This window comes from Mustela erminea, chromosome 7, assembly GCF_009829155.1.
Source record: "Mustela erminea isolate mMusErm1 chromosome 7, mMusErm1.Pri, whole genome shotgun sequence".
In the NCBI taxonomy this organism is placed as follows: domain Eukaryota; kingdom Metazoa; phylum Chordata; class Mammalia; order Carnivora; family Mustelidae; genus Mustela; species Mustela erminea.
The window spans coordinates 82,734,932-82,762,146 of record NC_045620.1 but is presented as its reverse complement, the minus strand read 5'-3'; the positions used below and the strand labels follow the sequence as shown (position 1 = coordinate 82,762,146).

At 36.4% G+C, this 27,215-nt stretch overlaps 1 protein-coding gene across 5 annotated transcripts in view; it reads left to right on the top strand.

The window, feature by feature from the left end:
• The window catches only part of WDPCP (WD repeat containing planar cell polarity effector), a 518,631-nt gene that overhangs the window by 1,017 nt on the left and 490,399 nt on the right, over window positions 1-27,215 (top strand). The window lies entirely within an intron of this gene.

Below are 27,215 nucleotides of genomic sequence, written 5' to 3'. Positions count from 1 at the left end.
TGGTAAAACAACAAGAGGTTTTCATTTAAAATTAATGCTGCCCAAGAGGGTTGTAGTGCTCCTTGAAAGCTAGTTTGATGTGGATATTGAAAGGAAGATGTGGTGTTCTGGAATAGCATAACTGTAAGCAAATCAGTGCAGTATCTGTATTAGATAACGTTATTGTAACTTCTAGTTTTTCTCTGTCAACTGGTAATTGAAGGCCAATTGGTACCTTTTCAGTTTTACTCTCTTCATTTTGGAGGGTTTGCTATTGTGGGAAAGAATATAACATATTTCCAAATTTTTTTTTATCAGTTGTATTTATTATAACTGAGTGATTCTGTCTTCCTTTAATGCCTTTATTCACTTATTCATATACTTTACTGGTTTTCCTCTTATGTCATTGGTTGCCCCTCTTTTTTACCTCTGACTTCTTTAGCACTGGAGTGCCTTTGTTCTTCTGCCTACACTTAATCCCTATGTGATATAAATTATGAGTTGATTGGTTACAGATGTCAAATGTCTGGTTACATCTATATCAGAAAACTCCCAAATTTGTGTCTTGTCCTGAATTCCAGATTCTGTGTCAAACTACTTCCTCATTATTTCCACTTGATTTTCTAAATGCATCATTTTCATTATTTTACAGTGTTTTCTAATGAACAATCATAGATAGAGGTACAACACCACACCCTGTGATATAGATAAAAATGACCTGGAATTTTTCCATTTCTAAGATGTTTGCTGTGGATGGGATTATGAGATTTCAAATGGTAGAGTGGTAAAGAGCTGTGATTGGTTAGATGAAAACTGGCTTAATAAATTGGCCAGGAAAATGTAGGGAAAGAATTTTAGAATGTGGCACCCTAGTAGGCTGTGGGAATCTAGAGATTAATATACACAGTTGCTGCCTTTTTAGAGCCCCCATAGTAGCAGGGAATACAGCTATGTAAACCCATAATGACAATATGGTATGACCTGGTTAGTAGTAATAAAGAGTTAGTAACTCTGGGGAGCCAGGGCTTTGCAAAGGAGTTGTTGCCTGAATGAAGACAAATGGAAGTTTTGGCCAAGCAGCTAAGGTAGGAGGTAGAACCACAATTGCAGTGTTGTAGTAGGGTTTGGGGTTGGCAGTAAGACAATTTGCAACCGCACATGCTTTAAGTTCCTGTTTGTTTTTTTGTTTTGTTTTGTTTTATTTTGTTTTTAACTAAGACTCTAGAACTGTATTACCCAAGACTGTAACTATGAATCCTGTGGCTCCTAAATTTAAATTAATTAAAATAAAATAAAAATAAATAAAAATCCAGTTCCTCAGTTATGCCTATATTTCAAGTATTCTAATCATATGGGACAGAATATCAGACATTTCCATTATCACAGAAAGTTCTTTTGCACAGCTGCTAGAACTTAGTGGAATCAAGGCATCACCAAGAGCAGGCACTGCTGCAACATATCTTTGTAAGGACATCCCTTTTGCCTGTGGTATACAATGGGGTGCATAGCTGTTTGTGATACTGACTACACACACAGGAAGAGCTCTGTCAGAGGCAAGAAACCTAATTCTAGTCTTGACCATTGCTTTTGTGTTTTGGAGGAACTTACTTTAACAGTCTTGGTGTGTCTGTTTGAACGAATATTTCCAAACATTGCATTGTCCTGGATCTTGAGCCACACTTTGCATCAGAGATCCCAGAAAGGGTTGAGAAAGCAGAGGTCATTGCCTGGATGATACCACACAACATCTTTCTGCTGCTGTCTACTGTTTTGGGATACCTGTGTTCCTGCCACATTCTAAATAGATGGAAGGACATGTAACACATACAGAAGCTTGAAGTAAAATGACAGGTTCGGACCTTACCAATAATGGGGATTAGGAGGGAAAGGAGCCCTATTGGGGTAGCTGTATACTTTAATGTGTACAACAAGTCTATGTTCTTATGTACTTCTAATGAATTGTCATATGTTTTGTTTGGATGTATTTTCTTTATCTCTTTAAGGAGTTCTTCCTGTTAAATATCTAACTGGTTTTATAATTTTTAATATTTTCAGTTTGGATGAAACAGACATGTTTTTTGTAAATCAAATTTCACTATAGTCATTTCTAAGGAAGGGAAAAGTGGAGAGATGTAACTGGACACTGGCCTAAGGGTGCTTTAAATATATGGGTGGGTGGAGAAAATATTGAGTATTCATTTTATTATTTGTCCTACTGTACTTAACATCCAGTTTAACAAAGAATATTACCAGTCCCTTCCCAGAGATCTTAGGTTGGCACACATGCACATATTCTCACTCTGGTGTATATAGACACATTTTGTAATCACAAAAAATGTCACATGAGTTGTTACTAATGCTTTTTCTTATGCTCTACTAACTAGATATGGAAACTTGTTTTATGCTACTACTGCTGGCTTTAAATGTAAAAGAATGCTGGTGCATAAGCATAAACACATCTATGTTTTGTCATAAATATGTCCAAAGACATATCATTATGCCCATGTTTGAAGAAATTAAGATACAAAAGATGCAGTGGATCAATTTATGGCTCATGAGAGGTGAGGAAGAGTGGGAAGAGCTAGATCTTGGACAGTATGTAGAAGTAAGGGCAGAGCAGAGAGAGGAGAGTAGGCAAAAAAAAAAAAAAAAGCAATTGAGTGTGAAGTAATACAGAAGTGAAAGAGTGGGAAAATATCTTACCATGCACATTCATTTGCGTTTTCCATCTTCTATGTTAGTCAACCTACTTGCTGTTGCTAAAACATGTCCTTTGGTTTTCTGCCTCCATATTTTATATGTGCTTTTTCCTTGATTGGAGTCTTATCCTCTGTTTCTGCCTGTTAAAATTCATTCCACCAGGCTCCTCATAAATGCTTTGGCCATTTTGAAGCCTTTCTCCCCACCCCCCATCTCCTTTTAAAAAGTATTACAGGAAATTTAAAACATAAACAAATGAAGAGAGAGTGGTATAATTTTCTCAATCCATCATCCAGCTTTAACAATTATTAACAGTTGGTCTGTCTTCTTAAATATGCCTTTTTGCTTTTCCCCTCCCCCCAACATTTTCAAACATACAGAAAAGCTGTGCAGTGACTAACCCTTTATAGTAGTCTGAGTTTAGTCAGGAGACGGATGTCTACTGGTTATTTGAAAATTTAATGATGAAATGTTAACTAGAACAAGGAGGGGTGGTTATACTAAAAGGCATAAAAGAGCTCTGAGTCTAAGGGTCCCAGAAGTAGAAGATGTTAAAGAGCAGCTAATATTTCTAGGAGGAAGAAGAAGAGGGCCCTTTACCCAGAGCTTGTATGCAGACCTGTTCAAAAGAGGCATGTGTACTATTGCTACAGGGTCTAGAAAAGTGCCTAGTGTCAGTGGGAAGGCTGGAGCTGCAGCCACAACAGGAACTTGTCTTTTCTGCAAGGCTCTTGGGCTCTCGTGCTGAATGGTATGAACATTTGTAAAATCTGCTGTTGAGACACTTAAGATTTGTACATTTCATATTTATAAATTTCCTCTAAACCCCCCCCCCCCCCACCAAATTACTAAGTTCCAGCTAGTGATAGGTATGCTGAAGTGTTTGGGTGTGATACATACTTAAACCTGCAACTGTCTTTGAAATGTACCTGGCTGGCTCAGTTGGTGGAACATGTGACTCTTTATCTTTTGGTTGGTTGAGCCCCATGTTGGGTGCAGACATTATTTAAAATTAAAATCTTAAAAAAAAAGATAGATTAATGGATGTATTGAGGGATGAATAGTTTTGTCCACAAAACAATTAAAATATAAAAGCAAATATAGTTACAGGAAATGGTGTGTTATAGAATTTAGGTGGTATTCACTGTGCGATGCTCTCAACTTGTTATTAGAGTGATAATTTCTTTGGGTTCAGAGACTGCAGGTGCAAGAGAAATATCTCTGAAATTGCTGTTGTGGAAGCTGGAAGAGTAAGAATCTTGGCTTTATGAAACTAATCAGTTTCAGACTTTTCTAGCTAAGCAGAAATTTTGTAAGTGCAAATTATATTGGAAAATGATTGGAAGAACTTGTGAAATACTGAGCATATCTGAAATTTCACAAATGTAATTTGATACTTTAATAAAAATTTATATATTTTTGGTAAATAGCTTATTCATTTGAGTACCAAGTCATTTAGCCAAATTATCAGAAAACCTAGAGGCAGAATTAAGAACAGTTTTCATTATAAAATTTGTATGTTGGAAAATTATTTTTTATTTCATTATGATGTTTTTATTATCTAGTATTGCCTGGGGAATATACTTGGCTCCGTCTAAGTGAAACTACTGAGAACTGTAGTTGGAGGCCCAGAAAATGGGGATATGTTACTCCTAACTGTTTCATAACCTTGCTGCAGGCCTAAGAATTTATGTTACAAAATGCTGATTTTAAGGTAGAAAGTTTCAAACGCCCCAAAAGATGGGAATGACTGAGTAAGGATGGCCCTCCATAAAATTGTTTCTAAATCTATGTCCCCTGTTCCCTTTTTACATTTCAGTGTCTTAGTTCCCAAGTCTGGTTTTGTAATACCCTCCTCTTATATTTGGCTAAATTTAATTTTAAAGAATCGTGGCACATAGGAATTTAGTTATTTATAGATCAATTTAATATATGGCTCCTGGAAATGAATCAAGTTTTCATGAATTACAGCTGGGATTTGTCATGGGCTGTGTTCTTGGTCTACTTCATACGAAAAGGACACAAAATCAAGGGAGTTGTTACTTTCCTAGGCCTTCATTAATTTAATCATATTGTTTTACATTTTACAAAAACATAGTGAATATGTGTATTATTACATAATCTGAGGTAGAGTGAATATGATTCTCATTTTATAGTTTAAGAGACTCAATTTCAAAGGTTGTGATTTGTTCAAGTTCTTCTAGCCATGTCTAGAAAACTAAGACCTTCTTACACTAAGAAAACAAATTACATACCCTCTTCTTCGTTTTAAAACGAACACTTAAAATGTATCATGTTTATACAGTTTTAAAGATTGTAATTTCCAGTGTATTATGAGTATTGAATTTTTTGTTAAAAAACCGTTAGATCATTCTTCCAAAAATATGCAGTGGAATCTAAATATCTTTCTACCCTCATCCACTTAAAAAATAGGTAAATATCTCTTTTTTGACAGTCAGAAGTTGAGGTTTCTATACATTGCTAATCTCAAACTTCCAATTCACTTTACTGACATAATTTTATCTTACTTTAATGTATTTTAATGCTAAAAAGTCTTTTTATGATCATACTGTAAGTTTTTTTCACAAAAATATGAATATAAACTGTCATTTGTGCCTGCAAGTATAATAAACCTATTATCATTACAGTTTTTAAAAGCATAAAATTTATCAAAGTGAATGTTACTTTGATAAATTTTTGATTTATCAAAATTACTTTATCAATTATTACTTTGATAAATTTACTAAAAATTAAAAGTAAAAATTTAATGGAATGTATCTCAATGGATGGGACTTTTCCTCCCTGGTTAGTTTATATACATAAGGATGAATATTACTTGTTAAAATGAGACTGGATTCTGTTTCAAATTTATTCCTTTTTTCCAGAGTTATAGATCTAAGTGCTTAGAAACCTATTCACATAAATAAGATGGGAATTATTTGAACTCCTTCCATGTTATTTACAAAACAAAATCACATGGTGGCCTATTATCAGAAATTGTTTTCGATGGTGTAACTCATTTAGGCCCTTTCTTTAATTTGGCTGCAAACAAAAGATTTGAAAACCACCTGACTTCCAAAAGGATTAATTACCCATTAGTCATTCAAAACTTTACTAAAATTTGCCTAAAACTATACAGTCCTCTTTCATTTAGAGTTACCTTGATTAATTCAATATGCTCTGAAAATGTTAGGAAAAGTTGAAATAGGATTTCATTGTGACCTTCCCCAAACAATATTTTTAATTAAATGCTTTCATCTTACCATATGCTTTAAGGTTTAAGTATGTCAGAACCTTGAGGTGGTTTATTTGCCTGTTGAATTTTTAATTTTGGATAAAATAATGCCATGTAACCTAATTGGTGAAGCCCAGTCAGGTAAAATTGACTTACTTTAAAAAAAAAAAAAGACTTCATTTTAAATTAAATTAATGTGTTAATACCCATTTTAAGGAATACTATAAAAACCACTGAGAAATAAATTATGGAATGCATTTGAGAGAGATTATTAAACACAGAAAGTCAAGGTTAAAGTGATGCAGAGATAAAATATTATTTATTTTATTTTATTTATTGTTTGTTTATTTTATTTTTTAAATATTTATTTGACAGAGACATAGTGAGAGAGGGAACACAAGCAGGGGGAGTGGGAGGGGAACCAGGCTTCCCACCAAGCAGGGAGCCTGATGTGGGGCTCAGTCCCAGGACCCTGGGATCATGAACTGAGCAGGAGGCAGACGTTTAATGACTGAGCCACCCAGGTACCCCAAAGTATTGTTTGAAATGACTATTAAAATCACAGTAATGCTATTTCTCATTGCTTAATTTATAAAAATGATATAAAATGGACCTAAAATTATAAATGATTTATGAAGTGAGGAATATGATAAAAGGATATTCCTTCAGTAAATGGGTTTCAAAGGTTTTGAGTACTTGAGTACTTAAGAATCATGTATACAAGTTAGAAGTAAATACAGAAATTTTGTTAGACTTCTTACATCTCAACCATTCACTTCATAGTCAGACTTTTCTGATGTATTAATGAAGAAAGAAAGTGAATTACAAAAAAAGTTGGTCTGGAAACTAACATATGATTTTACATTTTGATAATAGAAACTAGAAAATAATGTTTTCTAAGATCAAATTGACTGTAATTCTAATAAATATTTCATTATGTAATTTGCTTAAAAAATGTGATTTGCATTAAGTTCCTTCTAAAGATTGGGCATAGAGTGCCAGGATGGCTCTCATGGCATGGGACATTGCATGCTCCCTCTGGCTCTCCAACTTCCTCCTCTCGGGGGTAGGTGGGTGGGTGGGGAGGGAACAGATTGATCTCCTTTTCTCTTACAGAGTAGGTGTGCATTATTCTTAAAACCTAGCTTCTAAGTTTATAAAAAATTTCTCCCATGATCCTACTACATGAATACTAGTAACTGCTAAGAGGAAAAGGTTCTCCCTGTTGTTGTTCTTAGAATCTCATGATTTCTGTCCTTGATTTATAGTGAATTTTTGAAGGGAGAGTTTTCAAAACGAGAAATCTCACTGTAGTCCTACAGCAGAATAGGACATATCCATACTCCCAAGTAGGCCATAGACCCGTATCCTAACACTCCTCCCACTGCTGTAGTCCAAATACACACAAAGTCAGCTCTATGGTAGTTCCTGGGCCTTGTTCTCTTTATAGTTCCTTCTTCTCTAAGTCAGATTAAAGAACATATTTGCACTGATTGTTTATAGATTACCTTTCACAGGTAATGTAATATGCTGCAAGAGAGGTTTTTGTTCTGGTGGACATTTTAGCACATTTCTATTTTCTCTCTCTCTCTCTTTTTTTTTTTTTTTTTTTAAGCACATTTCCAATTACACTAATAATAAGGTTGTCTTCCTTACTTTCTTAAAGAGCCATCTCTGGTAGTTATATCAAGGAGCACAATATGTCATTGCAATTTCGTTGTGAGTTTGAATCTTCAGGTGGTTTCTGAATTCCTCACAAGCTTTCACTTTCGTTAAGGCAACAAACACTGGTGCATTAATCTGTTATGTTAGATTTGGAGATGTTTTTAACATTTTTTACCCCAGCTCAGCATTATTTAGGTAATGTTTAATTGAAACGGCAGAAAATATTTGAAATACAATTCTAACAACATCCAGCAGAGCTACTGAAGGAGAATTAAGTTTCATATCCCTAAAATTGAACATTGGCTCTTGATATTCTAGGTATTTGGGAGCTTACATGATTTTATAATTATTTAACCTCATTAATTTTATTTATAGCATATATAAAATTGGTATGATTCTGGTTAAAACTCATTCATTTTAATGTTTTCTTTAATGAATTATGAGGTAAAGTTCTTTATGTAACAATTTTGTTATAATCTGATTCTGTTTCATTGAAACCAGTGAAGTAGTATTTAGAGAGTAATCTTTTTTTAAAAAATTGACATATAATATATTATTTGCCCCAGGGGTACAGGTCTGTGAATCATCAGACTTACACATTTCATAGCACTCACCATAGCACATACCCTTCCCAATGTCTGTGACCCAGCCACTCTATCCCTACTCCCCAAACCCCAGCAACCCTCAGTTTGTTTCATGAGATTAAGAGTCTCTTATGGTTTGTCTCTCTCCTCGGTCTCATCTTGTTTCATTTTTTCCTTCTCTACCCCCTGCAGCCTGCTGCCCTGCCTCTCAAATTCCTATCAGAGAGATCGTATGGTAATTGTCTTCCTCTGCTTGAATTATTTCACGTAGCATAATACCCTCTAGTTCCATCCACATCATCGCAAATGACAAGATTTCATTTCTTTTGATGGCTGCATAGTATTCCATTGTGTATATATACCAGATCTTCTTTATCCATTCATCTGTTGATGGACCTCTAGGTTTTTTCCATAGTTGGTTATTGTTGACATTGCTGCTATAAACATTCAGGAGCACGTACCCCTTCAGATCACTATGTATCTTTAGGGTAAATACCCAGTAGTGCTATTGCTGGGTCATAGGGTAGCTATGTTTTCAGCTTTTTGAGGAACCTCCGTACTGTTTTCCAGAGTGGCTGCACTAGCTTGCCTTCCCACCAACAGTGTAGGAGGGTTCCCTTTTCTCTGCATCCTCACCAACATCTGCCATTTCCCTACTTGTTAATTTTAGCTATTCTGACTGGTGTGAGGTGGTATCTCATTGTGGTTTTGATTTGTATTTCCCTGATGCCGAGTGAAGTTGAGCATTTTTTCATGTGTGTGTTGGCCATGTGGATGTATTCTTTGCAGAAATGTCTTTTCAAGTCTTCTGCCCATTTCTTGATTGGATTCTTTGTTCTTTAGGTGTTGAGTTTGGTAAGTTCTTTATAGATTTTTGGGTACTGGCCTTTTATTTGATATGTCATTTGCAAATATTTTCTCTGTCAGTTGTCTTTTGGTTTTGTTGACTGTTTCTTTTGCTGTGCAAAAGCTTTTGATCTTGATGAAATCCCAATAGTTCATTTTTGCCCTTGCTTCCCTTGCCTTTGTGATGTTTCTAGGAAGAAGTTCTGTGGCTGAGGTTGAAGAGGTTGCTGCGTGTTCTCCTCAAGGATTTTGAGGGATTCCTGTCTCACATTGAGGTCCTTCATCCATTTTGAGTCTATTTTCGTGTGTGGTATAAGTAAATGATCCAGTTTCATTCTTCTGCATGTGGCCGTCCAGTTTTCCCAACACCATTTGTTGAAGAGGCTTTCATTTTTCCATTGGACATTCTTTTCTGCTTTGTCAGAGATTACTGGACCATAGAGTTGAGGGTATATTTCTGGGTTCTCTATTCTGTTACACTGATCTATGTGTCTGTTTTTGTGTCAGTACCGTACTGTCTTGATGACGACTGCTTTGTAATAGAACTTAAAGTTTGGACTTGTGATACCACCAACTTTGGCTTTCTTTTTCAATATTCCTCTGGCTATTCGGGATCTTTTCTGGTTCCATATAAATTTTAGGATTGTTTGTTCCATTTTTTTGAAGAAATTGGATGGGATTTTGATAGGGATTGCATTAAATGTGTAGATTGCTTTAGGTAGCATAGACATTTTCATAATATTTGTTCTTCTAATCCATGAGCATGAAAAGTTTTAACATTGTGTCTTCCTCAGTTTCTTTCATGAGTACCTTATAGTTTTCTGAGTAGAGATTCTTTGCCTCTTTCATTAGGTTTATTCGTAGTTATCTTATGGTTTGGGGTGCAATTGTAAATGGGATCAGCTTCTTAATTTCTCTTTCTTCTGTTTTGCTGTTGGTGTATAGAAATGCAACTGATTTCTGTGCATTGATTTTTATATCCTGACACTTTGCTGAATTCCTGTATGAGTTCTAGCAGTTTTAGAGTGGAGTCTTTTGGGTTTTCCACATAAAGTATTATTTCATCTGCAAAGAGGGAGAGTTTGACTTCTTCTTTGCCAATTTGGATGCCTTTAATTTATTTTTGTTGTCCGATTGCCGAGCCTAGGAATTCTAGTACTCTGTTGAATGGCAGAGGTGATAGTGGACAGCCCTGCTGTGTTCCTGACCTTAGTGGAAAAGCTCTCAGTTTTTCTCCATTGAGAATGATATTTGCTGTGTGTTTTTCATAGATGGCTTTGATGATATTGAGGTATGTACCCTCTATGCTTACACTGTGAAGAGTTTTGATCAAGAAAGGAAGCTGTACTTTGTCAAATGCTTTTTTGGTATCTATTGAGAGTATCATATGGTTCTTTTTCTTCCTTTAATGTATTGTATCAGATTGATTGATTTGTGGGTGTTGAACCAGTCTTGCAGCCCAGGAATAAATCCCACTTGGTCATGGCGCATAATCCTTTTAATGTACTCTTGGATCCTATTGACTAATATTTTGGTGAGAAATTTTGCATCTGTGTTCATAAAGGATATTGGTCTGTAATTCTCCTTTTTGTCTGGTTTTGGGATCAAGGTAATGTTGGCCTCATAAAATGAGTTTGGAAGTTTTCCTTCCATTTCTATTTTTGGAACATTTTTAGGAGAATAGGTATTAATTCTTCTTTAAATGTTGGTAGAATTCCCCTGGGAAGCCATCTGGCCCTGGGCCTCTTGATTGCTGGAAGATTTGGAGTCTTTTGCTTTAATCTGGAAGATTTGGAGTCTTTTGCTTTAATCTGCTTCCTGGTTATGGGTCTGTTCAGGTTTTCTATTTCTTCCTGGTTCAGTTGTGGTAGTTCATATGTCTCTAGGAATGCATCCATTTCTTCCTGATTATCAAATTGGCTGGTGTATAATTGCTCATAATATGTTCTTATAATTGTATTTCTTTGATGTTGGTTGTGATCTCTCCTCTTTCATTATTTTATTAATTTGGGTCCTTTCTCTTTTCTTTTTGATAAGTCTGGCCAAGGGGCGTTATCAATCTTATTTATTCTTTCAAAGAACCAGCTCCTAGTTTTGTTGATTTGTTCTATTCTTTTGGTTTCTATTTCATTGATTTCTGCTCTGATCTTTATTATTTCTTTTCTCCTGCTGGGTTTAGGCTTTATTTATTCTTCTTTCTCCAGGTCCTTTAGGTGTAGGGCTAGTTTGTGTATTTGAGACCCTTCTTGTTTCTTGAGAAAGGCTTGTATTGCTATATACTTTCCTCTCAGGACTGCCTTTGCTATGTCCCAAATATTATGTTTTCATTTTCATTTGTTTCAATGATTTTTAAAAATTCTTCTTTAATTTCCTGGTTGACCCATTTATTCTTTCTTCTTCTTCTTCTTCTTTTTTTTTTTTTAAGATTTTATTTATTTATTTGACAGAGATCTCAAGTAGACAGAGAGGCAAGCAAAGAGAGAGGGGGAAACTGGCTCCCCACCTAGCAGAGAGCCTGATGTGGGGCTCGATCCCAAGACCCCGAGACCATGGACCGAAGTCGAAGGCAGAGTCTTAACCCACTGAGCCACCCAGGAGCCCCGACCCATTCATTCTTTAGTAGGATGCCCGTTAGCCTCCATGTATATGAGTTCTTTCCAGTTTTCCTCTAGTGACTAAGTTCTAGTTTCACAACATTGTTGTCTGAAAATATTCAGGGAATGATCCCAATCTTTTGGTACCAGTTGAGTCCTGATGTGTGACCCAGGATGTGATCTATTCTAGAGAATGTTCCATGTGCACTAGAGAAGTATGTGTATTCTGTTGTTTTTGGATGGAATGTTCTGCATATATCTGTGATGTCCATCTGATCCAGTGTTTTCATTTAAAGCCTTTATTTCCTTGTTAATCTTTTGCTTAGATGATCTGTCTATTTCAGTGAAGGGGGTGTTACAGTCCCCTACTATAATTGTATTATTGTCAATGTGTTTCTTTGATTTTGTTATTAATTGGTTTATATAGTTGGTTGCTCCATGTTAGGGGCATAGATATTTAATATTAGATCTTCTTGTTGTACAGGCCCTTTGAGTATGATATAGTGTCCTTCCTTATCTCTTATTATAGTCTTTGGCTTAAAATCTAATTGATCTGAGGATTGTCACCCCAGCTTTCTTTTGATGTTCTTTATCATGATCAATTGTTTTCTACCCTCTCACTTTAAATCTGGAGGTGACTTTGCGTCTAAAGTCAGTTTCTTGCATAAAGTGTATCAATGGGTCTTGTTTTTTTTTTTTTTATCTATTCTGATGCCCTTTATCTTTTGATTGGGCATTAGCTTGTTTTTACATTCAGGGTAACTATTGAGAGATACGAATTTAGTGCCATTGTATTTCCTGTAAGGTGACTGTTACTGTATATTGTCTCTGTTCTTTTCTGGTCTGTTACTTTTAGGGTCTCTCTTTGCTTAGAGGACCCCTTTCAATATTTCCTATAGGGCTGGTTTGGTGTTTGCAAATTCTTTTAATTTTTGTTGGTCCTGGAAGCTTTTTTTTTTTTTTTTTTAAGATTTTACTTATTTATTTGACACAGAGAGAGAGCTCACAAGTAAGCAGTGAGGGAGGCAGAGAGACAGGGGGAAGCAGGGTCCCTGCTAAGCAGAGAGCCTGATGTGGGACTCGATCCCAGGACTCTGAGATCATGACCTGAACTGAAGGCAGAGGCTTAACTCACTCAGCCACCCAGGCGCCCTGTCCTGGAAGCTTTTTATCCCTCCTTCTATTTTCAGTGACAGCCTAGCTGGATATAATATGGTTGCATATTTTTCTCGTTAGTGCTCCGAATATATCATGCCAGCACTTTCTGGCCTGCCAGCTCTCTGTGGATACGTCTGCTGCCAGTCTAATATTTCTACTGTTGTATGTTACAGACCTCTTGTCCCAAGCTGCTTACAGGATTTTCTCTTTGTCACTGAGACTTCTAAGTTTTATTATTAGATGACGGGGTATGGACCTATTTTTATTAATTTTGAGGGTGTTTTTCTATGCCTCCTGGATTTTGATGCTTCTTCCCTTTTCCATATTAGGGAAATACTCTACTATAATTTGCTTCAGTATACCTTCTGCCCCTTCTCTCTTTCTTTTTCTTCTGTGATCCCAGTTATTCTAATATTGTTTGTCTTATGTTATCACTTATTTCTCAAAGTCTTCCCTTGTGGTCCAGTAGTTGTTTGTCTCTCTTTTACTCAGCTTCTTTATTCTCCATCATTTGGTCTTTTATATCACTAATTTTCTCTTCTGCCCCATTTATCATAGCAGTAAGAGCCTACATTCTTTATTGCATTTCTTTAACAGGTTTTTTGATTTCAACTTAGATTGTAGTTCTTTTATTTCTCCAGGAAGGGATTCTCTGATATCTTCCACACTTTTTTTGAGCCCAGTTAGCATCTTGATAATCATCATTCTGAACTCTAGTTCTGACGTATTACTAATATTTAAAAAAAAAATTAGACTGGTGAATAGAACAAAGTCACCCACTTGATTTTGGGGGTATTCTGGTCTCTTAGAAGAAACTACCTTCCAAAATTTTAAAGAAGAAAAAACTTACATATACAAAAATAAGGGCAAACATGATGAAGGGATGGTATATGACTGTAAAGATGAAAATTAAAAGTGATTTTTAAAATATTATTGATGCCTGGGTGGCTCAGTGGGTTAAGGCCTCTGTCTTCAGCTCAGGTCATGATCTGAGGGGTCCTGGGATCGAGCCCTGCATCGGGCTCTCTGCTCAGCGGGGAGCCTGCTTCCACTTCTCTCTCTCTCTGCCTACTTGTGATCTCTGCCTGTCAAATAAATAAATTAAAAAAATTGTTATTGATAAATTGTTTGGGGGGGAAAAATGTGATCAGGCCAGAGACTAGAACAAAGCCATGTGCTAGATTTATGATATATTTTGATCTATTAGAAAAAGTTGTATCCCCGAACGTTAAAGAAAAAAAATCTATGTGTATACAAAAAGTGAGGTTAAATACAACGAATGGATAAAATAAGAGTTTAACAATGAAAACTTAAAAAGATTTTTTTCCAGTGGTATTGATAAGATAAAATAGTTAAAAAATGTTAAAAAAGGAAAGAAGAAACATTAGAAAGTAGAATAAGAAAAAAATAAAATTAAAAAAATTTAATTTTGAAAGACTAAAGGGTCCTGGGAAAAAGGCCATGAATTCTTTGTGTTGTTTTCCCCTAACTCTGGAATTCTGTAGTTCTCATTGATTGGTGAACTTGGTCTTGGCTGGATGTTCTTGCTGATCTTCTGGGTTGAGGGGCCTGTTTCAGTGATTCTCAAATGTCTTTGCTGGAGGCAGTATTGCACCATCCTTGCCAGAGGCCAGGCTATGTAATCTGTTCAGGTTTTCTCTCAGTAGCTTTTGTTCCCCGAATGCTTTCCGTAGAGCCTTGGAGGACAGGAATCAGGATGGCAGCCTCCCAGTCTCCAGCCAGGGGAACTGAGAGCTGGGGGCCCCATTCCTCAATGTGTCCTCAGAGAAAAGCAGCCAATCCCTCCCCTTTCCCTGGTCTATGGCTGCACTCCATGCTCACCAGGTTTGTGACAGAGCATTTCTATTTCTGGTGCATGGCCCTGTTTGGAGTCTCCAAACTGAGTAGATTCCTGTGGTGTGCTTCCATGATGCTCCTCCTGGAGGAGGAAGGTGAGTCTTCCCGGATCTGCCTCTTGTGGTGTCCGTGCTTGAAGTGCAGTGGTCTGGCTGTGCCTTGGATCATGGTTTAATCCTGAGCTGAGAATGTACTCCTGAGCTCCATCTCTGTAGCTGGCTTCCCTGTTCCTATACCTGGGAGCTCTGACACACTCAGGTACCCCTGGTCTTTCTGTGACGCTGCAGGTCCCGAGACCACACTGTCCCTTCAAGGGCTCCACCCCTCCTTCTCTGGAGTGAGGTCCCTCAGTGGAGCAGACTTCTAAAAGTTCCAATTTTGTGCTCTGCTCTCTTACTTGCCCGGACATGGCCCCTCACCCTGCGGCCTATCTTCCGGTGGCTTTGGATTCACTTCTCTGCATGTCCTACCTTCTGGAAAGTGGTGGATTTTCTGTTCCTAGAATTTCTGCTCTTCTTTTTCTTCTATCTTCTGTTGAGTTTGTAGGTATTCAGAATGTTTTGATAACTATCTAGCTGAACTCCTGGGTCTCCTACTCCTCTGCCATCTTGCTTTAGGGAGTAATCTTATAACTTTGCTTTTGGTTTAAGTATATGCATGTTTAGAAATATGTGTTTTACATGCCATCTGTGTAATTAATAAAGAGTCATGGTATATAATAGTGTAATTAAAAACAGGATCTTTTATTTTTATTTTTTTGTTTTTTAAAGATATTATTTCTTTGGGAGACAGAGCGAGAGAGCACAAGGTGGAGGGTAGTGGCAGAGGGAAAGGGAGAATTAGGCTCCCAGCTGAGCAGATCCCAGAACCCTGGGATCATGACAAAACCTAAGGCAGATACTTAACCAACTGAGCCACCCAGGCACCCCCAAAACAGGATCTTTTAAAAACCAATATTAAGACTTGTTAAATAGATCAGAGACCAAATTATTTTTATTTATTTATTTATTTATTTATTTATTTATTTATTTTTTAAAGATTTTATTTATTTAACAGAGAGAGAGATCACAAGTAGGCAGAGAGGCAGGCAGAGAGAGAGAGGAGGAAGCAGGCTCCCTGCTGAGCAGAGAGCCCGATATGGGACTCGATCCCAGGATCCTGAGATCATGACCTGAGCTGAAGGCAGCGGCTTAACCCACTGAGCCACCCAGGTGCCCGAGACCAAATTATTTTAAAGTTTTCTTTTTTTCTTTCTTTCTTTTTTTTTTACTATGGTAAAATACATATAAGATTTACCATCTTAGCTATTTTTAAGTATAGAGTTCAATGGTATTAAATGTCATAATTTCGGGCAGTCACCACCATCATCCATCCCCATAACCCTTTCATCTTGTAAAGTTGAAATTCTATGCCTATTAAACAATAATTCTCCACTTACCCCTCCCTCCAGCCCATGGCGACCACTATTACAGTTTCTGTCTTTGTGATTTTGACTGTTCCACGTACCTGTATAAGGCAAATCACATAGTTTTTGACTTTTTGTTACTGGTTTATTTCACTAAGCATAATGTCCTCAAGGCTTATTCATGCTGTAGCATATTGCAGAGTTTTCTTCTTTTTAAAGGTAGGCTGATTTACCACTCACTATATGCATATGCCACATTGTGCTTATCCATTCATTTGATGGCCACTTGGGTTGCTTCTATGGTTGTGAATGGTGTTGCTATAAACATGGGTGTACAAATACCTTTTTGAGACCCCGCTTTCAGTTCTTTTAGGTAAATACTCGGAAGTGGAATTGTTGGATCACATGGTAATTGTTTTTAATTTTTTAAGAAACCATCATTTTGCTTTCCATTTTATATACCTATCAATATTCATGAGGGTTCTGATTTCTCCACATCATTGCCAACGTATATTTTCTGGTTTTTTTTTTTTTTTGATAGTAGGCCATTCTAATGGGTATGAGATTATACTTTATTGTAGTTGTGATTTGCATTTCCCAAATGACTAGTGATTTGAGCATCTTTTCATGTGCTTATTGGCCATTCATATATTTTCTTTGGAGAAATTTCTACTAAAATCTTGGCCCATTTTTGAATTGGATTTTTTTTTTTTTAATCTTATTTTCTTAAGTAAACATTATGCCCATAATGGGCCTTGAACTTATAACCCCAAGACTCTTGGTCACATGCTCTACCAGTTTAGTCAGCGAGGTGCCTCATTTGTTTTTGTTTTTGTTGAGCTTTAGAATTTATAGATTCTAGATCGTAGTGTCTTACTAGATATATGATTTGCAAATATTTTCACACATTTTGTGGGTTGTCATTTACTCTCTGGATAGTATCTTTTTTCTTATATTTTTTTTTTCTTATGACGCTTTTCAGGTATTTGTGATTATTCATCTTTAATACTAAATTAAAATTACACCAGTGATAGTTCCTCAAAGGTTATTTGCAAAATGGAACTTGAAACCGTATCATTGAATATTTCCTATTTGATTACATAAAAAAATCTATAGACATTTCTTGCACATGAAATGGCTTTTGTATCAATGCATGGCTTTTTAGGTAATTCATTGTTTCACTAGGGATAGTGTCTTTTGGATGTATAAGATTTTAAAATTTTCATGTTGTTCCATTTGCCTATTTTTTTCTTTTGTTACTTAGACCTGGTGTCATATCCAAGAAACCATTACCAAATCTAATGTCACTAAGCTTTTGTCCTATATATTCTTTTAAGAATTATATTGTCAGTGTTCCTGGGTCGCTCGGTCAGTTAAGCATCTGCCTTCAGTTCAGGTCATGATCCCAGGGTCCCACATCAGCCTCCCTCTTCAGTAGGGAGTCTGCTCATTCCTCTCTTTCTTTGCCCCTCCCCTGATTTATGCTCTCTCTTACTCATTCTCTCATATAAATAAATAAAATCTTTAAAAAAAGAATTTTATTGTTGTAGGTCTTATACTTAGATCCTTGATCTATTTTGAGTTAATTTATATGTGATGTTAGGTAAAGGTCCAGCTTCATTTTTTTGCCTGCACATATCCAGTTTCTCCAGCATCATTTGTTGCAAAGACTCCTTTACCCATTGAATGATCTTATCACTCCTGTCAAAAGTCATTTGTCAGTGTTTATTTCTGGGCTTTCTACTCTATCCATTGGTCTATATATCTGTCTTTATGCCACTACCACACTATTTTAATTACTGTAGCTTTGTTGTAAGTTTTGAAATGAAAAAGTATGAGGCCTCCAGTTTTGTGTTCTCTCTCTCTCCAATTATTTTGGCTCTTTGGAGGCCCTAGATATTGCATATGAATTTTAAGGTGAGGTTTTGTTTTGGTGCAGTATGTCATTGGGATTGCATTGAATCTGTAGATTATTTTGGGATGTATTGACATTTTAACTAAATTAAATCTTTAAGTCTGTGAACATGAGATGTGTTTCCATTTATTTATGTCATATTTACTTTCTCTTAGTGCTGTTTTGTAGTTTTCATTGAACAAGTCTTTCATCTCCTTGTTTAAGTTAATTCCTAAGTACTTTATTGTTTTTGATGCTGTTGTAAATGGAATTGATTTTATAATTTCCTTTTCAGATTTTTCATTGTTGTTGTATAGAAATGTAACTGATGTTTATTTGTTGACTTTGTATCCTGCTAATTTGTTATTAGTTGTGACAGCTGTTTTGTAGAGTCTTTAGGGTTTTCTAAATATAAAATCATTGTACTTTTTCCTTTCCCATTTGTATGCCTTCTTTTTTTTTCTTTTTTTGCCGAATTGTTCTAAGTATAACTTCTTGTACTATGTCAAATAGAAATGGTGAAAAGTCGGCATGTTGCCTTGTTCCTAAAGTTAGAGGGGAAGCTCTAAGATTTTCTAAGCTTCTAAGTCTTTCACCATTGAGTATGATGTTTACTGTGGGTTTTTCATATATGGCTTTTACATTATGTTGAGGTAGTTTTCTTCTATTTTTAATTTGTTGAGTGTTATTATCATAAAAAGAATGTTGAATTTTGTAAACTGTTTTTTTCTTCAATTGAGATGATCATGTGCTTTTTCTTTCATCTTGTTGATGTTTGTATTAAAATAATTGATTTCTTGAACCAACCTTATATTAATCCACTTGGTCATGGTGTTATCTTCTTAATGATGCTGAATTCTGTTTCTACCATTTGTTGAGTATTTCTACATCTGTTCATAAGAGATATTGATCTGTAATTTTCTTAGAGTGTATTTGTCTGTTTTTGGTATTAGTGTTATGCTGGTCTCTTAGAATGAGTTTGAAAGTGTTCCCTTTTCTTCAATTTTTTGGATAAGTTTGAGAGGAATTGATTAATTTTTCTTTAAATATTTGGTAGAATTCACCTGCAACAGCTGCAGGACTTCTCTTTATTGGGAAATTTTTATTACTGATTCAATCTCCTTATTACTTATAGGTCTGTTCAGATTTTCTTTGTTTTCCTGATTTAGTCTTGGTAGATTCTCTGTTTCTATGAATTTGTCCATTTCATCTATGTTGTCCAGTTCTTTGGCATATAGTTGTTCATTGTAGTTTCTTATAACCCTTTAATTTCTGTAGACTTAGTAGTGATGTCTTCCTTTCTTTTCTGATTTTGATTTTGAGTAATTTGAGTCTTCTCTCTTTTTTAAGTCTGTCTTGCTTAAAAGTTTGTCAGTTTGGTTGATCTTTTCAAAGAATCGGCTTTTTGTTTCATTGATTTTCTTTGCTGCTCTTCTGTTTATTCATTTATCCCCATTTAGTCTTTATTATTTCTTCCCTTCTGCTAGTTTTGGATTTAATTGTTCTCCTTTTTCTGGTTCCTCGAGTTGTAAAGTTAGGTTGTTGATTTGATATCTTTTTTTTTTTTAAATGTACACATGTATAGCTATAATTTCTCCCTTAGAACTGGTTTGCTATGTTCCATAATTTTTTTATGTTGTTTTTGTTTTTGTTTCTAAGTATTTTCTAAATTCTAGTTTGATATCTTCTTTGAAATATTGTTTACAAGTACATTCTTTAATTTCCACAATTTTGATATTTGTTATTGATTTCTAACTTCATTTTGTTGTGGCCAGAGAATAGAGTTTATATCTTCTTAAATATATTGAGACTTAATTTATGGTATAATATATGGTGTGTCCTGGAAAATGCCCATGTGCACGTAAGAAGAATGTGTGTGCCACTGTCTTTGGGTAGAGTGTTCTATAATGTCTGTTAGATCTAGTTTGGTTTATTGTAATAGGTGGTCTGTTTCCTTAGTTATCTTCGGCCTGGCAGTTCTGTTCATTATTCTGAACTCAATATTGAAGTCTCCAACAATATTGTAGAGCTGTTTATTTCTCTTTTAAATTCTGTCATTTTTTGGCTTCATGTGTTTTGAACATTTTGTGTCTTTGTGTCTTAAGTGGGTCTCCTGAAGACAGCATATAGTTGGGGCATATATTTTTTTCTTCTTAAAGATTTATTTATTTGACAGAGAGAGAGATCACAAGTAGGCAGAGAGGCAGGCACAGAGAGAGAGGGAGAAGCAGGTTCCCTGCCGAGCAGAGAGCCTGACATGGGGCTCGATCCCAGGACCCTGAGATCATGACCTGAGCCGAAGGCAGAGGCTTAACCCACTGAGTCACTCAGGCGTGGGGCATATGTTTTTTATCCATTCTTTTAATCTTTGTCTTTGCTTGGAGAGTTTGATATATTTACATATGAAATAGTGATAAGGAGAGATTTTTATCATTGTGCTATTTCTTTTCTGTATGTCCTATAGACTTTTGGTTCCTCATTTCCTTCATTGCTGTATCTTTTATGTTTAGTTGATTTTTTTGGTGTGGTAAAATTTAAATTCCTTTCTCATTTTCTTTTGTGTATATTCTATAGTTAATTTCTTTGGGGTTACCATGAGGAATACATTTCACATCCTAAAGTCCTAATACTCTAATCTAAATTTATATCAGTTTTAGTAACATACAGAAGCTCTATTTCTTTACAGCTGTAGCCGTACCCTTTTGGTTGTTGATACCACATTTTGTTCCCCCAAACATAATTCTTCTAAATGCATTAGCCCCGTGGCACCTGAGTGGCTCAGTCTTTAAGCATCTGCCTTTGGCTCAGGTCCTGATCCCAGGGTCCTAGGATTGAGCCCCGCATTGGGCTCCCTGCTTGGTGGGATGCCTGCTTCTCCCTCTCCTACTCCCCCTGCTTGTGTTCCCTCTCTTGCTGTGTCTCTCTCTGTCAAATAAATGAGTAAATAAATAAAATCTTTAAATGCATTAGTCTCTTAAGTTATGTAAAAAACGATATTTGGAGTTACAAACCTGTTACAATAATACTGATTTTTATACTAATAATAGCTTTTTTTTGTTTAAATGAATTAGTCTCTTAAATCAAGTAGAAAACAAAAAGTGCAGTTACAGAACATTGTTATGTAATATTGGCTTTTATAATTGCTCATGTATTGACCTTTATTGACATCTTTATTTCTCCATATGGCTTTAAATTGCTGTCTAGTCTCTTTTTATTTCACTTTGCAGGACTCCCTTAAACTTTTCTTGCAAGGCAAGTCTAGGAATCATGGATACCCTCAACTCTTGTTTGTCTGGGAATATCTTAATTCCTCCTCCACCTTTGAAAGACAGTTTTGCCAGATACAGGATTCTTGCTTGTCAGTTTTTCTAATTAGCACTTTGAATGCATTTGCCCATTGTCTTCTAGCCTCCAAAGTTTGTTTGATTTTTGCTTTCTCTCATGTAATTTACTTTCTAGTTGTGAGATTTAAACAGTATCAAATATATAGCACATAGTACAATAGATGGTGACAAGTATTACATAGAATAATAAATTAGGAAGTGGAGTAGGAAGTTTGGGCACAATTTTAGGTAGAGTTGCCTGGGAAAGTCTCCCCAAGTAGGTGATATTTGAGGATAGACAGAAAGGACGGAGAAACTAAGGAAGGAGTATTTGGCAAGAGTCCATCTAGGGCCTTCCAAAAACCTTTGACCTGCTCAGGACTTTCATAAATGCCTCCTTTACTTCCTTATTCCTTAGGCTATTAGATGAAGGGGTTAAGCATGGGGGTCACCACTGTGTAGAGCACTGATGCCACTTTGTCTTTCTCTGGGGACTGGCTCGATTTACTTCAAAGGTACATGAAGATGAAGGTGTTGAAGCCGTAAGGTGGGAGACACAGGTAGAGAAGGTCTTGGCCTGGCCTCCTGCAGAGGAGATCTGCATGATGGTCCTTATAATAAACAGGTAGGACACCAAGATCACCATTACACAAACAGGCATGACGAAGATGGCCAACACAATAATGACCGCCTCCTGGGTTTAGCTGTCCCCATAAGTCAGCTTTAACCAAGTGGGGGAGGTCACAGAAAACAAAGTTGATCTCATTGTTCCCACAGAAGGAGAGGGTGAAAGCTGTGACCCTTTGAACAATGATATTGGAGAGGGGCACTTGGGTGGCTCAGTGGGTTAAGCCTCTGCCTTCAGGTCAGGTCGTGATCTCAGGGTCCTGAGATCGAGCCTGCGTCAGGCTCCCACCTATTTCTCCCCTCTCTGCCTGCCTCACTGCCTGCCTCTCTGCCTACTTATGATCTCTCTCTGTCAAATAAATAAATAAAATCTTAAAAAAAAAAAGATATTGGAGAAACCAGCACTGTAGGCCCCAGCCACTAATTCCTGGTGGGACTTCCCAGTCATGATGGTAACGTAAGGCAGGGATCAGCACATGGCTACAGAGTAGTCATAGGCCATGATGGCCAGGAGGTAGCAGTTAATAGAAGCGAAGAAGTTGAAGAGGAAGAACTGAGCAGTGCAGTGGGTGTAGGACAGCACTGCCCTGTGCTCTAGCAGCATGGCCAATATCTGGGACATGATGGCGGAGGAGTAGCAGATGTCCATGAAGGAGAGGGTGCCAGGGAAGAAGTATATCGAGGTGTATAGCTGGCTATCCACGTGGATCAGGAGGACAATTCTTGTGATCCCCAGTAGAGTGAGTAGATAGAAGCTCAAAAACACCAGGAAGAGAAAGCCGCACTCAGAATGCTCACTAAGAATTCTATCACTGTGGTGCCATTCTTCCCAGTCAAGTATCTGGCGGTTCACCTGGGAGGACTGGGTGGTTCAGTCAGTTAAGCATCAAGTCTTGATTTTGGCTCAGGTCATGATCTCAGCTGTGGGAGATTCAGCCCCATATCCACTCTGCACTGGGATGGAGTCTGCCCAGTGTTCTTTTTCTCCCTCTGCCCCTCCCCCACTTCTCTCCCTCTCGTCATTGTGGGCTTCTTGATGAGGTCTTCCTTCTTAGTTGCACCCAGCAAAATGTTGCAGGATTTATTTTCCTTTGGTGCCTGTGGTTCTTGGTCATACCACTCCAGAGTCCAGTGTGCTAATCATTACACATGGAATCCCTCCTGGTCATACCACTCCAAAGAATAAAGAGGTAGACCAGACAAAGAGGGGTGGGCAGCAAAGCGAAGTTTATTGAGTGATAATACAAAATTCTCAAAGAGGTGGAGGGACCTGAAAGGGTTACCCTGGCCTCCAAAGTTTCTGATGAGAAATATAGATGTAATCTTATGGAGGATTCCTCATATGTGATGACTCACTCTCTTGCTGCTTTCAAGATTCTCTGTATTTTCAAAGTTTGATCATAATGTGTGTCTGTTTGATCTCTTTGAATTCATCTTGGAGTTTGTTGAACTTCTTGGAAGTTTATTTCATGTCTTTTTTTTTTTTTTTAATTTTTTTTTCCTTCCCTAATTTGGGAAGTTCTTGGCCATTATTTCTTCAAATGTTTTCTTTTATTTTCTGCTTCTGGAACTCCTGTGATATACATGTTGGTTTGATTGATGGTGTCCACTGGTCCCTTAAGTTCTTTTCACTTCAGGTTTGTTTTTTCTTCCTGAACCTCAGTAATTTCCATTGTTCTATTTTCAAGTTCACTGATATCTTTCTTCTCCATCCTCAGGTTGGCCTTTGAATCCATCTAGTGAGTTTTTTATTACAGTTACTGTCCTTCACCTCCTTAATTTATTTTTAGTTTTCTGTTTCTTTATTGATATTTCCATTTTGTTCACACATCATTTTCACTTTGGCTACATCTTTCTTTGATTCTTTAAGACAGTTGTTTTAAAGCCTTTTGTCTAGTATATCTGCCATTAGGTCTTTCAGGAACAGTTTCTCAGTTTTTTTCCATTCAGTGGGCTATACTTTGCTGTTTCTTTGTATGCCTTTTAATTTTGTTGTTTTTGAACACCAGACATTTAAATCTAATAATATGGTAACTCCGGAAATTGAATTCTCTGCTTTCCTCAGGGTTTGCTGTACTGAGGATAAGACTGAAGTATAATGTCTGCTCAGGTCTTTTGTGAACTTTTCTCTGGGCATGCTTTTTCTCTGGGCATCACTTTCTAGTTTTCCTTGTATATGTAGTGTTTTTTATGTCTTACTCTTTAATGCATGACTTCTCAAAGAGGAAAAAAGCAAAAAATGAAGAGGGAAAAACTGGGCACTGGCCCTTTACATCCTTGAGAAGTCAGTTCAGCAGAGAGGATGGGGCTTGCAACAATGAAGGGGGGTACAACAAGAATGACTGTCTACTTTTTTGCACTTTGTGAGCAGAAGCAGTAACCAGTTATCAATATTTGAAGGATAGAGTTCTTTTAATTCCATCTATGTCCAGGAGGTGATGATCATCCTGCTCTAGGAACACATGCACAGCTATCCACTGGCTGCTACTGTGCTGAAAGTTGAAATTGATTGAAGCTAACATATTTGCCCATTCAAGTCTTCTGGAAGTTGCAAGTTTTCATCTGACTCCAGACATCCAAAATAGTTACACAGGACAGATTTTGCCAGTGTAATTGTTGCCTAGGTAGAGACTAGGTAGAGAGAGACGTTCCTTGTGTTTCTCCTAGTCTACCATCTTCCCATCTCCACATAAATATTTTTTTCTAATGGAAGGATTATACAGATCTAAATAGTTACTAGTTGACTTAGCTACTAAAAAAGTTTGGGGTGTATTCTTTTTTAAATGCAAGAATAGTATTAGGTATCTGGAAATTGGTTTAGGTGACATGCAAAATGGTTTCTGCAAATATTCTCAATGGCTTCTAAGGTGAATATGGAGTATTTTTTAAAATTTGTTTTAAAATATTTGAGAGGAAGAGAGAAAGCACATGCGGGTGCACAAAAGCAGGGTAGGAGCAGAGGGAGAGAGACAAGCAGACTCCCCACTGAGTACAGAGCCAACTTGGGGCTCAATCCCAGGATCCTGAGATCATGACCTGAGCTATAGTCAAATATTTAGCTACCAAGGCACCCCCAGAGTATTATTAAAAATGATAATTATATTCACTTTGGCAGATCTTAAACATAGCAATTCCAAAATCAACTTTAGTTGTAGAAGAAATAAAAGTGCTTGTAATTTAAGTTAAAATTGTAGTCACAATGGTAGCTTCTTTATTACTATTTATTTATATTTTACACATACAAAATTTATACACATCCCAGCATATTTAACTATAAAATATATATATATATATTTAAATATATTTTTTAAAGATTTTACTATTTGTTAGAGAGAGAGAGAGAGAGAGAGTGTGTGTGCACACCCAAACGGTGGATTGGCAGGTAGAGGGAGAAGCTGGCTTCCTGCCGAGCAGGAATCATGACCTGGGATCATGACCTGAGCCTAAAGCCAGATGCTTAACCAACTGAGCCATCCAGGTGTCCCTAACTATAAAATATTTGACTAGATTTTCAGGAATGGTGAAGTACAGGATTTTTTAACAAGGTGAAACTTACGGTCTTATGATTATCATATAATCAAGTTGTTGTGAGTGGTCAAGAGATAGAATTGACTGAACTCTGTTGCTAGGACCTCTTCTTAACTTCATGTAAAACAAGATAAACTATATCAGGATTCTTTTTGATAAGTACTTGTTTCCAGGACTATGAGCTATCTAATCTTGAGATTTTTTTTTCTTTTAAGTAGATATAATAGAATTTGTTTTTTAACTTTACTGCCTAGCTGTGTGATCTTGAACAAGTTTTTTTTGTCTCTATAAGCCTCAGTTTATTAATAAAAGAGGGATAATAATGCAAAAATGATCATAAAGCCTGGAAATACAATGTAAAAATTCCACTTCTCTAGAGAGCCATTTCACTCAGGAGATGTACAGAAATGTTCATTAAGCAGTTTCTAAGAGCAAAACTCTACCCATTTGTCCATCAATAGGAGAATGAATGAATATATTGAAAATGAATGGACCATAACTACATACACTCATGGATAGATACCAAAAATACAATGTTGAGTGTAAACAAGCCACATAATATATACCGTCAGACCCTATTTTTATAAAAATTTAAAATGTGTAAAAATACTATTTAAGGTTTCATACACATCTGGTAAAACCATATAGAACAGCAGAGGAATAATTAATTCAGAAGTCATGATAGTGGCTTCTTTGATGGAGAGTAGGAGAGGGTGTACTATCATCTTCAAAGTATTGGTAATCTGCTTCTTAAGATGTATGGTACATAGGTATTTGTTTATTCTTTTGTATATTTTTAATATTTATTACATATTTAAAATACTCATATACATGTGATCACACTTTTATAATACTTTTTGAAAAATACATAATGCTTAGAGCTTTTTCTTTTATTATAAAATAACATCTTTCAAAAAGATTTGTCTGTCATAAATCTTCTACCCTAATAGACAAATTTATATTTCTGTAAATTCTATTCAGATTTTCTTTTGTTTTCTAAAGATTTTTTAAATTATTTATTTGACAGATCATAAGTAGGCAGGCAGGCAGAGAGTGAGAGAGAAGGAAGCAGGCTCCCCACCGAGCACAGAGCCCGATGCGGGGCTCGATCCCAGGACCCCGGGACCATGACCTGAGCCGAAGGCAGAGGCTTTTACCCACTGAGCCACCCAGGTGCCCTTCCTTTTTTTTTTTTTTTTAAGATTTTATTTATTTATTTATTTGACAGAGACCGAGATCACAAGTAGGCAGAGATGCAGGCAGAGAGAGAGGGGGAAGCAGGCTCCCTGCTGAGCAGAGAGCCCATTGCGGGACTACCCCAGGACCCTGAGATCATGACCTGAGCCAAAGGCAGAGGCTTTAACCCACTGAGCCACCCAGGTGCCCCCCTATTCAGATATTCAAGGTTAGATTTAAATTTGTCATCTTGCCATTTGTTTTCTGTTTGTCCCATTTATTCTTTGTTCTCTCTTCCCTCCTTTTCTTCCTTCTTTTTGATTAATTGAAATTTTTTATGATTCTATTTTATCTCTTTTGACTTATCACTAATAAGTTTTATTATTTACATGACTGTTTTGAGGCTAATAGCATACATCTTTTTCTCATATCTACCTTAAAGTGGTGTTATACCACTTCACTTAGAGTATAAGAATATTCAATAAGTTACTTGCATTTTTCCTTTCCTGGCCATTGTGCTTTAGTTGTTATGCATAAGTTTGAGCCACATTCTACATTGTTATTTTTGTTTAAACAGTCACCTTTAAGGAGATTTTAATAATAGGGTAAAGTAATATTTATTCATGTAGTTACCATTTTTATTT